The sequence below is a fragment of the Muscardinus avellanarius genome (genome assembly GCF_963383645.1).
Source record: "Muscardinus avellanarius genome assembly, chromosome: 4".
Lineage (NCBI taxonomy): Eukaryota > Metazoa > Chordata > Mammalia > Rodentia > Gliridae > Muscardinus > Muscardinus avellanarius.
The window spans coordinates 11,490,725-11,505,210 of NC_137789.1; the positions used below are offsets into that span (position 1 = coordinate 11,490,725).

Genomic DNA, 14,486 nt, shown 5'->3' on the forward strand with positions numbered 1-14,486 from the left:
TTCATATGTTTTCTACTGTTGGAACATACATTCATTATCATGGGCCTCCCGTTCCCAGGTTCATAAAATCCATTCCTTTCTGGATTTTATCTTTATTGGCACAACACCTTTTACTTTCTTTCTTAGGTCCAATAAGTAAAGAATTCCAACTACTTACCCATTATAAACAAGAGTAGTGAATGGTTTTCAAAGAGTATTATCATCAAGAAACTGCAATGTTCTATGTGAGCTAATCCTTTCCCTCATGGAAAGGTCGTCATCTGGTCATGAAAGTTGCTCGTGTTCTTCTCGGATATTATCAATCTTTTGGAAACCATTGGTTCTGAAGCATCTCATTGGGTTCTAGGAAAGAGAATTAATTATGGTTATTATTTGTTTCCTGAATTTTCTTCTCTATTTTTCAATGTCAGCCACCATTTTGGGAGACCCAGGAAATGACTTTTTTTGCCAACCCACCAGGGATTGTGATAGCACAAAAATATCAGCTTCTGAAGAGTTCATATTTCATATGCTAGTGGGAAAAAATCTAAGGTCTAGTATTTTTCCATATGTACATAGATTGTTTTAGTAATAAGTTTTTTATTAAAAAAATAATTTGTAAACAAAATTCTCACCATGGCCAGAGTAAATAATCTTGAAAAAGGAAACCAGTCTCTTGATAAGGACATTTGATTTCCTCTTGAAAGAGAGTCTTTGTTAAAGCCACGAGCACATGGAGGTCACTTGTGCCTCTTCAATGACTCTCTTGCCAAATCTCCCAGCTGCTGCTGTAGACAACTGAGGGAGTGTGCTGTCGACAAACATTTATCGAATGACCACTGTGTGTCAAGCACGGGGATACAGCAGCGGATGGCAGTGGCCACCGCCCTCAGGACCACACAGGAGCTGACAGGAGCTGCAAGGCATGGCAATAAGAGCTTGCTGCCAGAAATTATGCAGGAGTGACAGCTTGGAGGACAGCGGACTTTGAGAGAGAAGCCCAGCAATGCTTCTGGAGCATCTTGAAGAATGCCAGAGATGTAGCTGTGTGTGCATTCAGAGTGAGACAGGCAGTGTTGTACAGAAAGGGAATTGAATGCCCAAAGGCCTGGGGATGTGAGAGGCTTGGGTCATACACCATTCAGGATTCCAGCAGGAAGCAGGAGGCAATCTAAGGATTACATGGAGAAGGCACAGCTACGAGCAGCACAGGCTTAGATGAGACACCATGCCCCAGACCCAGAGAAAGTAGCTTCCGCTCCTAGGCACTGGAAGGGGAAAGTGGAGGGATGTTGCTACCAGAACCTAGTGAGAACTAGTTTACTGTAGAGGCACAGAGTCCTGGCCCTAACTGCAGCAGGGTGAATGGTTGCCCCACTCTTTTTCTGCTTTCCCATTGTTTTCTGTTCTGCATGGATTAGCCATGGCAGAACCCAAACAGAAGTTGAGGCTAAGACACCGACAGAAGCAATCCAGGGCACAAAGTGGGCACAGAAAGGCATTCTTTCAAAGCAAACAGAGAATTCCCAACAGTATGGGTGTAGCTATCTCCAAGCTATCTTTTGTGACTAGAATCCAAGTAGCACACTAGGAAATCCTAAGAGTTGGGAAGCTGGATGTGGTAGCACATGCCAGTAATTCCAGTGCTTGGGAGGCAGAGAATGGAGGATCACAGGTTTGAGGCCAGTCTTAGAAACTTAGTGAGACTCTGTTTCAAAATAAAAATAGGAAGGAAGGAAAGAAGGAAGGGTCTTAGAGGATGAGGGTTTGCGTTAAATTCTGACTCCTAAATTGTAACATCTTAAAGCTCAGGACCATCCCAGTCAGTGTTCTTTCCTGAAAGAACACCCGCTTTCTTCTTCCCTGTGAGTGCCCATGAGAATCTGCTCAGCTGAGGTCTTTCCTAGTAGAAGGCTAAAGGCTCACATCCCTCCAATCTCCCCTCCACACTAAATTCATTCACTTATTCACTCAACAAGTATGTTCTGAGTCCTGCAGCGCTATTAGTCTATAAGTTCCAAGGTGGCAGGGTATCTGTTTTGTCTGCACACAGATAGCCCTAGCACATTGTGGGTCCTGGCAGAGGCCCTGGGTGACTATGTGCCAACTCTGTTATTAAAGAAGGAGAAGCAAGATGACTGTCTGGACTGTTGCAGAGACCCTGGGTGTGGAGTCCATGGTAGCTGAAGCTGATCATTGACATCTGAGGGCAGGAACAGGTGTCTGTATGGGTGGAGTCCAAGGAATCAGGAAAGGAAGCAGCTTGAGTCTCCACCTCTGTGAACTGAGTAGATGATTGGAGACAGATGGGGAGGAAGCCTGGGGAACACCCTGCTAGGACAGCAATGTGGCTTCTGCCAAAATACCTGGGGAGAGGCACCTGCAAGGCCACGAGAAGCAGGACAGTGATGGAGAGGTCGTTAGGAGCGAGGTCCCCAGCACCCGTTGCTGCACTGTGAAACTGAGGCTGACTCCAAATGCCCCACCTGGTTTCCAACCACTCTGCCTTTTCTGTTCTCATCTGAGCCTAACGCCACCAAGGTGGACCAGGCTGCTTGTCCCTTCTCACCTGCTCCAGAACTTAATTGCTTCATTCCTGCCAATATCCCCCTAGCCTTTCCATCAGCAAGAGTCTTTCTCTACCAGAGCATTCTCATCACCATAAAACTGTTACAATACACTGTGATTTTTGCCATCTTAAAAAAACTAAGTTGGAAAAGAATGCATTGGGGTGGTACTGGGGATTGAACCTAGGGTTGTTCTGCCTTTAAGCCTACAAGTCCCCAGCCTTACTTTTATTTTTATTTTTTTTGAAACAGCATCTCACTAAATAACTGAGGGCTTTGCTAAGTTTCTGAGGCTAGCCTCAACCCTGCAATCTTCCTGTCTCAGCCTCCCAAGTACTGAGATTAAAGGCGTGTGCCACCATGTCCAGATGGAAGAAAATATTTTAAAAATCTCTTTAATCACTTGTTCCATTCCAATGATTGCTGTATGTATTTCCTTTATTATTGGTGCATGTAGTCATACATCTTAAAGGGTACAAGATGGTAGAGGCATACATGTAGTCACTGCTTATTCGGACCTTGCCCAGTTCCCACTTCATATCCTCGCTCCTCTGTCCTTCTCATGTTTGGCTTAGTGATTGATTTTGATGCTTGTGAATGTATATCATGCACATTAGGGAACTGGCCTCTTCTCCCCTCCCCTTCCCCCCAGTTAAGTCACTTTATTTGCTCATCTATGGTTTCTCCTTCTTTGTCTAGAGTTCCTTAGTAACTTCTTATGACAAAACTCCCCCAAACCTAGCCTGACTGCCTCTCCCATTCTTTCTGAAACACCTTCCAGAGAAGCTGTAGAGAGTTTGAATCCAGCCCCACAGCTAAGGCAGCAGTTGTTAAGGTTTCCATGACGACGACCCTGCTCAGTCCTAGGGTCTGTCTCAGCTGGCCTCTCAGCAGCACTGGACACCACCCCAGTGCTCTCCTCACTCATGGTCTACCTGGCTCTCCAGAGGCCAATCACTAGCTTTCCTTCTGCTATTCCACAAGAAAGCACCAGAGGAGGAAACAGCAGACGTATGTTCGAGTGAATTCCCTCTTTCTTCCAAGTTTTCAACCCTGGCGGGTTAGTGAGCAGGTGTTATGAGCACCTCATCCCCCCCTTTTTTTTGTGGTACTGGGGTTCCTGGAAGCCCTTCTACCTCCGGGCTACACTCCCAGACCTGCTTTTATATTTTTATTTGGAAACAGGGTCTCCTAAGCCAGCGCGCACAGCTGGCTTCGAACCAGCGTGATCCTCCTGTCTCTGCCTCCCAAGCACGGGGATTACAAGCGTGCGCCACCACGCCCGACATGAGCACCTCATCCCTTTTACTTAACCTCTCAACACACACACACACACACACGCACGCACGCACGCACGCACGCACGCACGCACACACACACACACGGCCCCTACAGACTCCAAACTGTGAAGACCACAAGGACTGCCTCCTCTCTGTGTCATTCTTCCAGAGAGTGGGGGAAGTGGGGTCAACAAGACTTTTCTGCAAAAGGCCGGACAGTAAATAAATCACTATTTTAGGCTTTGCCAACCACATAGCTAATTCCACCTCCACATCATCTTCTTCTTCCCCTTCTCCTCCTCCACCTCCTCGCCTCCTCATGCCCCTTCTTCTTCCTCATTCTTGACAAATATAAAACCCACGCCCAGCTTGCCAGCTCCACAGAAACAGGCCATGTTTTTCCAGTAGTTTGCAGGCCCTGGGGAGGACCATCAATGAAAACTCCTCTGGTCTCAGTTTGGAAACAAATTCCTGTCCTGTAAGTCCTGTGTTTCTGTCAAACCAAGACAGCTGGTCACCCCAGTGCCACTTACTAGCTCTGTGACGTTGGGCCCTTACTCAACCTCTCTGAGCCTTACATTTCTGTGAAGTGAATCTAATAAGACCGGGGAGGGGTGCTACTAGACTATTTAACTAGCAGGTGAAGAGGTTCAAGCATCATGTCTGGAACACAACTGGGGTGTGTAAACAGCGCCCCTCAAGTCCCCTTGGGAAGAGGCGGCAGTCGTCTCCATAATGTAGAGAACTCCAGGCTGGAAAACACTTTGGGGACAATGATGGCTGCTGGCTGCTGTTTTCTCCACCTCTGTGAATACGATGGTCTAGACATCCAAGATGGGTAATTGCTTTAAATTGCTTTTCATTAGCACAGTTTAGCTCTAAAAATTTGTCCTAGTGCCTATTATATTTCTCATATTTTTAAAAAATATCTTAACTTTTTTTTACTTTATTTTTTCTCATCTATTTTTACAAGATTGAATTGCTTCTTTTTTTTATTCAACTCCAGGCCTTCCTATTTTTAGCATTTAACATTTTTTCTTCAAGCTTTTTAATATTTTTAAATTTAATTTAATTTTTAAATTAATTTTTTAAATCCATATATATATATATATATATATATGTACTTTGATAGATTGGTACATTATAGTCTCACATGATAATGTAGTTCAGAGTGATCTGTACACGCATGCACACAACAATTGCTCAGCTTTACCCTGGCTCCCTTCTCACTCCCTTCCCTTCCCTTTCGCATAGATGATATTGAGATTGGCGTTGGCAATTTCACATATTTATATAATGCCAGTTTCTCAAAAAAAAAAACCTTCTATTCTCTTATTCCCTTCATTTGGTGTTTATTTGTTTGTTTGTTTATACTGAGGATTGAATCTAGGTGCTTTTTACGTCTGAACTACACCTCCAGCCCTTTTTATTTTTTGTTTTGTCTGTCTGTTTGTTTGTTTGTTTGTTTGTCTGTTTGTTTTTGGTGGTACTGGGGTTCCTGGAAGCCCTTCTACCTCCAGGCTACACTCCCAGACCTATTTTTACATTTTTATTTGAAAACAGGGTCTCCTAAGCCAGCGCGCGCGGCTGGCTTCGAACCTGCACGATCCTCCTGTCTCTGCCTCCCAAGCTCGGGGATTACAAGCGTGCGCCACCATGCCCGGCTTATTTTTTGTTTTGAAATAGGGTCCCACTAAGTTGCTGAGGCTGGCCTTGAACTTATGATCTTCCTGTCTCAGCATCCCAAGTACTGGGATTACAGACATCCACCCCTGCACCTGACTTCTCTCGTGCTTTTTAAATTTTTCTGTTATCTTTTTAAAGGTTCACCCCTCCTTGTCATTTCCTGGACACCATCCTCTGAGCATGAGCCGCCCCTGGACGCTGCCCTCACTCACATGTTAGGTTCACAGATAAGTTCTGTGTGTCTCTGTTTATACTTTTTTTCTTAGCCTTTCACTCAACGTTACAACTTTACCGTTGTGTTGTTTTTCAAACTTCATGGTCCACTATTTATAATTCTTTCTGCAACTCAGTGTGTGCTATTTATAAAGGGCAGGCAGGAAGCTAAGTGTGGCCACAGAACCAACAGCTGGGGACAGCCGAGCCCAGGCGGAGGATGCTCCGGAGCGCTCTGTGCTCCCACAGGCTGCAGCAACCCCTGGGTTCCCCTTACCCACACCTCTCCCCTGCTCACTGTGTCCTTACAGGGTTGTGCCTGGTCAGAACTATTCCTCAGGCTGCATCTCAAATGACCCCTCTGAATTGCAACCTGAACTGCTTCATCTTCTCAGCAGGTCACTAGAGTGGCATAAGAGGCAGCAAAAACAGTCATAATGCCTTTTGACATCTCATCAGGAAAGGGCAGATCAAAGCCATAAGGAGATTCTACCTCACTGCTGTTCCAATGGCTACTACGGAAAAGACAAAAGGCGATTAAGTCTTGGTAAAGGATGTGGGGGACAGGGAACCTTTACACGTCATTGCAGAGAACATGAATTAGTATGGCCACTACGGAAAACAGTTTGGGGCTTCTCAAAAAAATAAACCAAAACTACACTATGACCCACCAGTTCAACTCATGGGTACATATCTAAAGAAAGTTAAATCAGTACATGAAGAGACATTTTGCATTCACATTACTGCAGCATTATTCGCAGTAGCCAACACATAGAGTCAACCTACCTGTCCATTAGTTGATGAATGGATAAAGAAACCGTGCTATGTATGCACAATGGGATACTATTTGTCCCCTTAAAAGCTTGAAATGCTGTCAGTTAAAATAATATGAATGACCCCGAGGGATATTATGGTAAATGAGATAAGCACAGAGAAGTAAATACCATGTAATCTCACTCATATGTGGCACCTAAAAATGTTTACTTGGTAAAATTTGAGTGTAGAATAATGATTCCAAGAGCCTAAAAGAATGAGAGAGAAAAAATGGAGAAAGAACTGTCAGCTGGTACAATGTTAGAGTTAAGTAGGAAAAATAAGTTCTTGTATTCTATTGCACAATTAGGTGATCATAGTTAACAATAATTCAAAACTTGCAAGGATTTTAAATATTTTTATCAGAAAGAAATGGTACGCATTCAAGGTAATAGACATACTGATTACCTTGGTTTGAAATGCTTCAAAAGATCACATTGTATCCAGTAAGTATATACAACTATTACATATAAAAATAAAATCTTAAAGACTATAACGATAATGACTCCAAGAGTCAAAATCTTTGGGAAATTATTGTGTTAAGGGCTTTCACTAGTTGCTTTCTTCTACTACCCAACAACATTCCAAGAAATGTATTCCCATAGAACAGGTAAGAAAAGTTAAGGGCCAGAAAAGTTAACTGGGCCATATTCACATCACACATAAATAGTACTATGGAGATCCCAAAGTCTTAACCACTGGGCAAAACTGCTAAGTTCTGTGTACATAGTATAACACAAACCAGACTATTTAGCATCTGCACCCTTAGTGAAAGCAATGACATGCTACGGTCACTCTAGGGGGTCAGTGGTCAAGATGGGATTTGAGGTCCACTCTGACTCTTCCTACTATCTTCCTGGCATGGTAAATATTGGACATACACATTCTTTGCACAGTAGCAGAAAATTTAGAATGCTTTGAATAATTCATGATCTGTGGGATATTTCTTAACCTGAGAACATCTATAATACATCATTTATCCAGAAATAAAATGGGAAACTATTATACCACAGACACATTTTAGAGAAGAAGATGGCTTCATGTTTCAGCATATTTCAAGATAAACTCGATTTGGGGATATCTATGGTCTCTTGGGCATTTCTACTTCTTTGAGATAAATGTTCATTCCCATTGTTCAGATGAGAAAGTTGAGGCTTTAAAGAGACAGGAGATGACCTGCCCAAGGTCGCATGGCTAGTGAGTTCTGGAGCTGAAAGATGTGGACCTGAGCCTCTGCTGACAAAAGCTTCAACATCAGGCCAATGCTAGAGGATGGTGACCCCACCCATTGCATCAGGATCCCCAGCAAGTCTGAGGTCTCCACCTCCCTCCTAATTTTCTCCTTTACCACTTCCATCCCCTGGTTCATATTCCCCTCCTTCCTTCTGCCTAACTTACAACCTCCAATGCCTCAGTGTGGACTCTACGAGCTCAGACCTCAGTCCAAAAGCAGAGAGGCCTTGACGTAGGCTCTTTTCTCCCACAGAGACTTGTGAGAGCGCGTGGTAGCTGGCAAAGAGCACAGGTTTGGGGTTGGATAGCCAGGTGGTAATCCCTTCTCCAGAACTCCCTGTGCTCTTTACCTTTGGATAAGTTTATGATGTGGGATTATAATGCACAAATAAAGTAGTAGATAGATACGTAGAGAGATAATAGATATAGATAGGTAGGTAGATAGATAGATTGTTAGATAGATAAAGTCAATATAAATATGCTGAGTAGACCTTTTACAGAAGAGGAAATAAGAATGTACTGGTATTAGAGGTTCGAGGACAGCCTCAGCAACTTAGCAAGACCCTGTTTCAAAATAAAAATTAAAAATAGATGGAGGTTTAGTTTAGTGGTAGAAATGTCCCTGACTTTAAAATACCAAAAAGAAAAAGAAAGAAAGAAATTTGGGGTTCTCTTTGGGCATAGGGCCTGGCTCACTGTGAAATGCTCCAGGAATATCTGAGTTGAAACAAGCAACTAATTTTTAAGAGGCATTTGAAAGGCTCTTTTGGTACCTTAGGTAACGTTAGTTCTTTCTCCTGAACTGTGTTAGAAAATACTGCAGACAACATACACATCCCTCCTAGGGCTCCTCTCCTTGACCAGGCTCGGGAAAGGAGCCGTAGAAGTGACTGAACCCTGCCGCGGGCTGCGCATGGGCTAAAAATGAATTCATCGACTGAGTGAACTTTCATTGTGTGCACAGCAGAGGGCTCAGGGATGGATGGGGAGCAGCACAGTTAAAACTCTGGGCTCTGCCTCCAATTACCAGTGTCCAGCCCCCAGCCCCACCATGCGTTCCACTCACTGTCTTCAACGGCACTTGAGCTTCAGCTCCAGCATCTTCCTAGGAAGGAAGAGGATGCAATGCCAGGCTCACCTGCCAAGGGTCCTTCTAAATCTCAGCACCTGTAGTCAAAGTGAGCTTGTCAGAAGAACCTATTCTTCAAATCTCAGCAAATATACAGACACACACATGCCCTTGTATGTATGTATGCACATATTCATGTAGATATATTTGCATTTCCTTTTATATATGTAAATATATATTTTCTTTTTATCTCAAGAATTAGAATTACATTGGATTTATAGATTTATATGAAAATGTAGCTTAAAATTATACATTTTATTTAACATATCAGATATTTGCTCATATCATTAAAATTCTATCTTATATCTCCTTGTATAAAATTATATCTTATACCCCCTTGTATACACAGACCATAATTTATTCATCCATTTCCCAAACCACTAAAGTTATGCTGTTTCCATTCAATAGTTTTCATCTAAAATAAAGAAGCCACAATTAAATGTAAGAGAAATTTCTAATTTTGTGTCTGGTGATTTTTTAAAGATAGATCTTTGGAAGTTGAGACACCAGTTCAACAGAAATGAGTAAAATTTCCAAACATGTTGCTAATTTGCTTTCCAGACAAAGTGCAGTAAAATATCTCTATTGCGCCAAAGTAGTAGCTTGCTTTCACAAATAAAAACTCTTTTTTTGTTGTTGGAGACAGTGTTCACAAGTTTGCTTAGAAGACGAAAGCAATATTCTCATTTATTTTCTTTCCCTTTTTAAATTAATCCATACTTAATTCTAATCCATTGGCATTTATTTTTTAACAATTTTTTATTGAACATAAATAGTATACATTTAAACTATATTTGGTGCCCTCTCCCCCCCACCCCCGTTTTCCCTTCCCCCCTCCCACCAATGGTTGTCCAGGTTAACCATGTCTTATTCATAATTTTACACATATTCAGATGTAGACCCTCATTAATCAAGATCAGCCTTCCTCCTCTCCTATCTTTCCATTCAAACTTTGCTGGTATTTCCCCTCCATTATCTGGAGTCCCACTGTTATCCTCTGTGTTTCCTAGTTTGGGCATATTAGAGGAAACATATGTACCTTCTTCTGTGCTTGGCTGATCTCACTTAACATAATGTTCTCCGGGGCTTTCCATCTTTGACAAATAGTGTGAGGTGAAAGCAATTTTTATAAATATTTGACCAATTATCCTTTTAGGAGAAATTCTTTATTATTTAGAAATTCTTTATTAATTATTAATTATTTATTATTTAGGAGAAATTTATTCTTGAGCTGTATGCATTGTACATAAACTCATGATTTCTAAAGTCTGTTTTTGTATTTCCTTGCATTAAGTCTGCAGTTGAGTTTTTCTCCGTTGCTGCTGAGTTTCAATGATTGTTTCATGAAGGCACTTTTCAACTTCCTGCGGGGCAAGTCCTCCTCCTGTCCCTTTTATAAAAAGGTGCTTGGTATTCCAACACATGCATTCTTTCAGTTATACTTTTAAATCATCTTCCAAGTTTCAAGTGAAAGTTTCACGTGGGATCTTAATTACAATAATTTCAGAGCTGTAAAGCAAATCGAGAAGTATTTATATAGTTAACAATAGTTTTCATTCCTTTACCAGAAATAGTTCCATCTTTTGTGAATGTGTGTTCTCTTACCCTTGTCTAGCACCCACACATTTGCCATTATTCCTCTTAAGGATATGCTATGAGTTGCTGTTACCTTATCGTGACTATTATGAGTAAGATCATTGTTCTGTCATATCTTCTAAGTGATGATTACTGGCGCATAGGAAACCATTCATTCATAGGTTCATTCAACACCTCCCCAGCACTTACGGAGTGCCGAGCCATTCATAAACGCTGTGCCGAGCACTTGCCAATCAGGGGCTAAAACAAAACTCATCTTTGTATAGGTAGACCTAAGCACCCAGTGTGGCTGACGTGCATCAACCTAGCAGGCAAGCGAAAACATATTTTATAGCAATCTGTGATAAATGCACAGGTGCAAGAATAAGGAGTGACAGAGGAATCTTCCTTTGGTAAAGTGATCAAGGATCATCTCTGAGAAAACTACATGAAGTCCAGAAATTGAAGAACAAGAAGGATCTGAAAGGCCACAAGTCTGGAGAAGAGTGCCCAAGGCAGAGGGGCCAGCCTCTGGATGGCCCAGAGGTGGGGATAGAAAGTGAAATTACATAGCAGAAAACAAATGGGAAGGGAGGAACTGGCCAAGATGACCTGATGAGAATCCAGCAGACTTTAGGGTCCTCATAGGAAGTCGACATTTTTCTCTTTTTTTTTTTTTTGGTGATAAACTTACCTATTTAGAATCTTTATATTTTAGCCGGGCGTGGTGGCGCACGCTTGTAATCCCAGCATTTGGAAGGCTGAGGCCTGGAGGATCGCGGTTCGCGGATAGCCTCAGCTACTTAGTGAGGCCCTCTGCAACTCAGTGAGACCCGGTTTCAAAATAAAGAACAAAAAATAGGGCAGGGGGTGTAGCTCAGAGGTCAAATGCCCCTGGGTTCCATCCTCAGACCCGCAAAAAAAAAAAAAAAAATAAATAAATAAATAAATAAATAAATAAATAAATAAAATAAAATCTTTATATTTTAGCCGGGCGTAGTGGCGCACGCTTGTAATCCCCGCACTTGGGAGGCTGAGACAAGAGGATCACACATGTTCGAAGCCAGCCTCAGCTACTGAGTGAGGCTCTCAGCAACTTAGTGAGACCCTGTTTCCAAATAAAATATAAAATAGGTCTGGGAGTGTATCCTGGAGGTAGAAAGCCTCTGGGTTCTATCCCCAGTACCACCAAAAAAAAAATAATAATAATAATAAATGAAATAAAATAAAATCTCTCTATTTTAATGTCCATTTATTGGTACATTGTAGTCTCAATCATAATGAAGTTCAGTGATAGCAACGTGGACGCACACAGCACTTGGTGAGCTGCTCTCTGGCTCCCTCGCTCCTCCCCTGCTCTGTTCGTGATTGAGATTGTTGTTGATAAATTCACACATGCATATAAATAACATCAGGGAGAGTGTTTTTTTTTTTTTTCATGAACTCTCCCTCCCACCTACCAACATCCCCTTCCCCCAGACCACCTCCATCGCTCCACTGGGGTTTTTCCTTCATTATCTGAAGTCCCTCTCGTATCCCAATTACTCCCTAGAAAAGCTAAAATAAATTTAGTAGGGACTACATGAATATACACAAAATATAAAAGGTACTGATTGTAAACTGAAGCTTCAGTTTCTGTTTCCAGAATTGCTCAGTGCCTTTCCAGGTCTGCGCATGTGAAATGATGGCAAACAGCCCTTTGCTTTTTCTACTCCTAATATCTTACTCAATTACATGGATTTGTAATTTAACCAACCCTATGTTTAGAGTCGCTTGTAATTCCCAATAATGGGCCATCATAAGCCATATTATATCCTTTGATCGTTGCAAACGGGTAGTGATATTTGCAAAATAAGTCTAGAGAAGTAGTTTCTGGGCTAATGAGAATAAATGTCATGCATTTTTATAGATATTGCCAAATTTCTATGTTCTCCAACTAGGTAGGTATGAGAGTGACTATTTTCCCACAACCTAGGCAGAGTGGCATATTATTAAGTGTTTGGTCACTGACAATTTATTGAGACAAAATTGACATTTATGCTACCTCACTATCTATGACTGCATATTGTTTGGTTTGGTTTTTTAACTTTAAATCATTAAATCACACTTTTTCCCAATGTTATTTATTTTCTGTGCTTATCTACTTTAATTATATATATATATATATATATATATATGTACTGATGTTTGTTTTCACTGCTAAGTATGAATTAATTTTTGAAGTGCATCACAAAATATTTACCCTGTCTGCTATTGATGGGTGCTCAGATTACTTCTGTCCCAAGTCCCTGTGAAAATTGCTGCTCTGGGCTTGTCTCCTGGGTACACTTGCAAAGGTGGTTCTGAGGTATGGGGTGTGAAGGTGCAATTGTAGGGATATATAAGTTAAATACTTATGTGTAAGGCCAAAGAAGCCACATCAATTCAAATTTCCTCTAGCATCCAGCATCCTTGTCAATTTGACAATGCCCCCCCGCTTTTTTTTTTTTTTTTTTTTTGCGGTACTGGTGATAGAACCCAGGGGCATTGTACCTTTGGGCTACACAACCAGCACTATATTTTAGTCTCTTTTTAATTTTTGAAACAGTGTCCCACTGAGTTGCAAAGGGCCTCGCTAAGTAGCTGAGACTCCACAAACCTCGATTCTCTGATGTCCGCCTCCCCAGTGCTGGGATTACAAGTGTGCACCACCACACCCGGCTATGTTTTTAATTCTTAAAGACTATCTGGTGTGTGAACTGGTTTCCCATGATGAATTTTAACTTACAGTTCCTAGTTTACTAATAATGTTGCATTTATTTCCATATTCGTATTTTCTCATCACTGAAATAACATGTTTGAGTATTTTGCCTTTGTTTTCTATAGCATTATATTTTCCTTATATACCTATGCAAATTCATAAGATAAAAGTTAACCCTTTGGTGGTTGTAAGAATCACAAATGCTTTTTCTCAGTTTGTAGATGGAAATTATTTTATATTTTAATTTTTGTGGAATAGAAATTTTAAATTTTAATTCAATGAGTATATTAATCTATTTTTATGCCTTCTACTCTTTGCGTGTTGTTGTTATTGTTGTTTTGTGGTTCTGGAATGAAACCCAGGACTTTGCAGGTGCTAAACAAGTGATGTGCCACTGAGCTACATACCAAGTCCCTGTTATTTTTTTTGCATTGAGCTGAGACAATCTTTTAAGTTGCCCAGACTGGCCTTGAACTAGCATTCTCCCACCTCGGCCTCTAGAATAGCCAGCATTACAGGCATATACCATCATGCTCATCTTCCCTACCCAAGTGAACAGACTTGAGATTGATGTTGAATACATTTTGTGATAATTGCATCCACATTTTTAAGCATATTTTCTTTAAGTAGTTTTCCTTTTCTTTCTGAGGGTGTCCTACATAGTGATTGAGAAAATTGACTTCTAATTCTGAAATTAATTTATTTAGTCATTTATTTTTGTTGGTGCATTGTAATCTTTCTGATCCCTCCCCAAGTTCCCAGTTACTTGAAAAGGGCATAGAACCAACACTCCAACATATAGGCAGGGATAAAAACTTCCTCAATAAGACCACAAAGGCACAATAAATTAAAATAAAGATTAATACATGAGATTTCATTAAACTGAAGAGCTTCTGTGCAGCAAAAGAAACTATAAAGAACCTCAAGAGAGAGCCAACAGAATGGGAGATCTTTGCCAGCTACTCCTCTGATAAAAGACTAGTATTTAATATATACAAAGAACTCCACAAACTCACTGCTAAAAAATCAATAACCCAATAAAAAAATGGGCAAATTAACTAAATAGACACTCCTCAAAAGAAGAAATACAAATGGCCAAGAAATATATGAAAAATATTCAACATCATTAGCAACCAGAGAAATGCAATTCAGATTTTTTTAAATGAAAGGATATAAATTTATTAACCCTCCTTTCCCCTATACATGGAGATTTTTCTATAAAATTTGTTTGTTTGTTTTTTGTTTGTTTTATTTTGTTTTGAACACAGGAG

At 40.9% G+C, this 14,486-nt stretch overlaps 1 protein-coding gene across 3 annotated transcripts in view; it reads left to right on the forward strand.

Moving 5' to 3' along the window:
- The window catches only part of ADCY8 (adenylate cyclase 8), a gene marked incomplete at both ends in the record, with an annotated part of 223,274 nt that overhangs the window by 31,620 nt on the left and 177,168 nt on the right, over positions 1-14,486 (forward strand). The window lies entirely within an intron of this gene.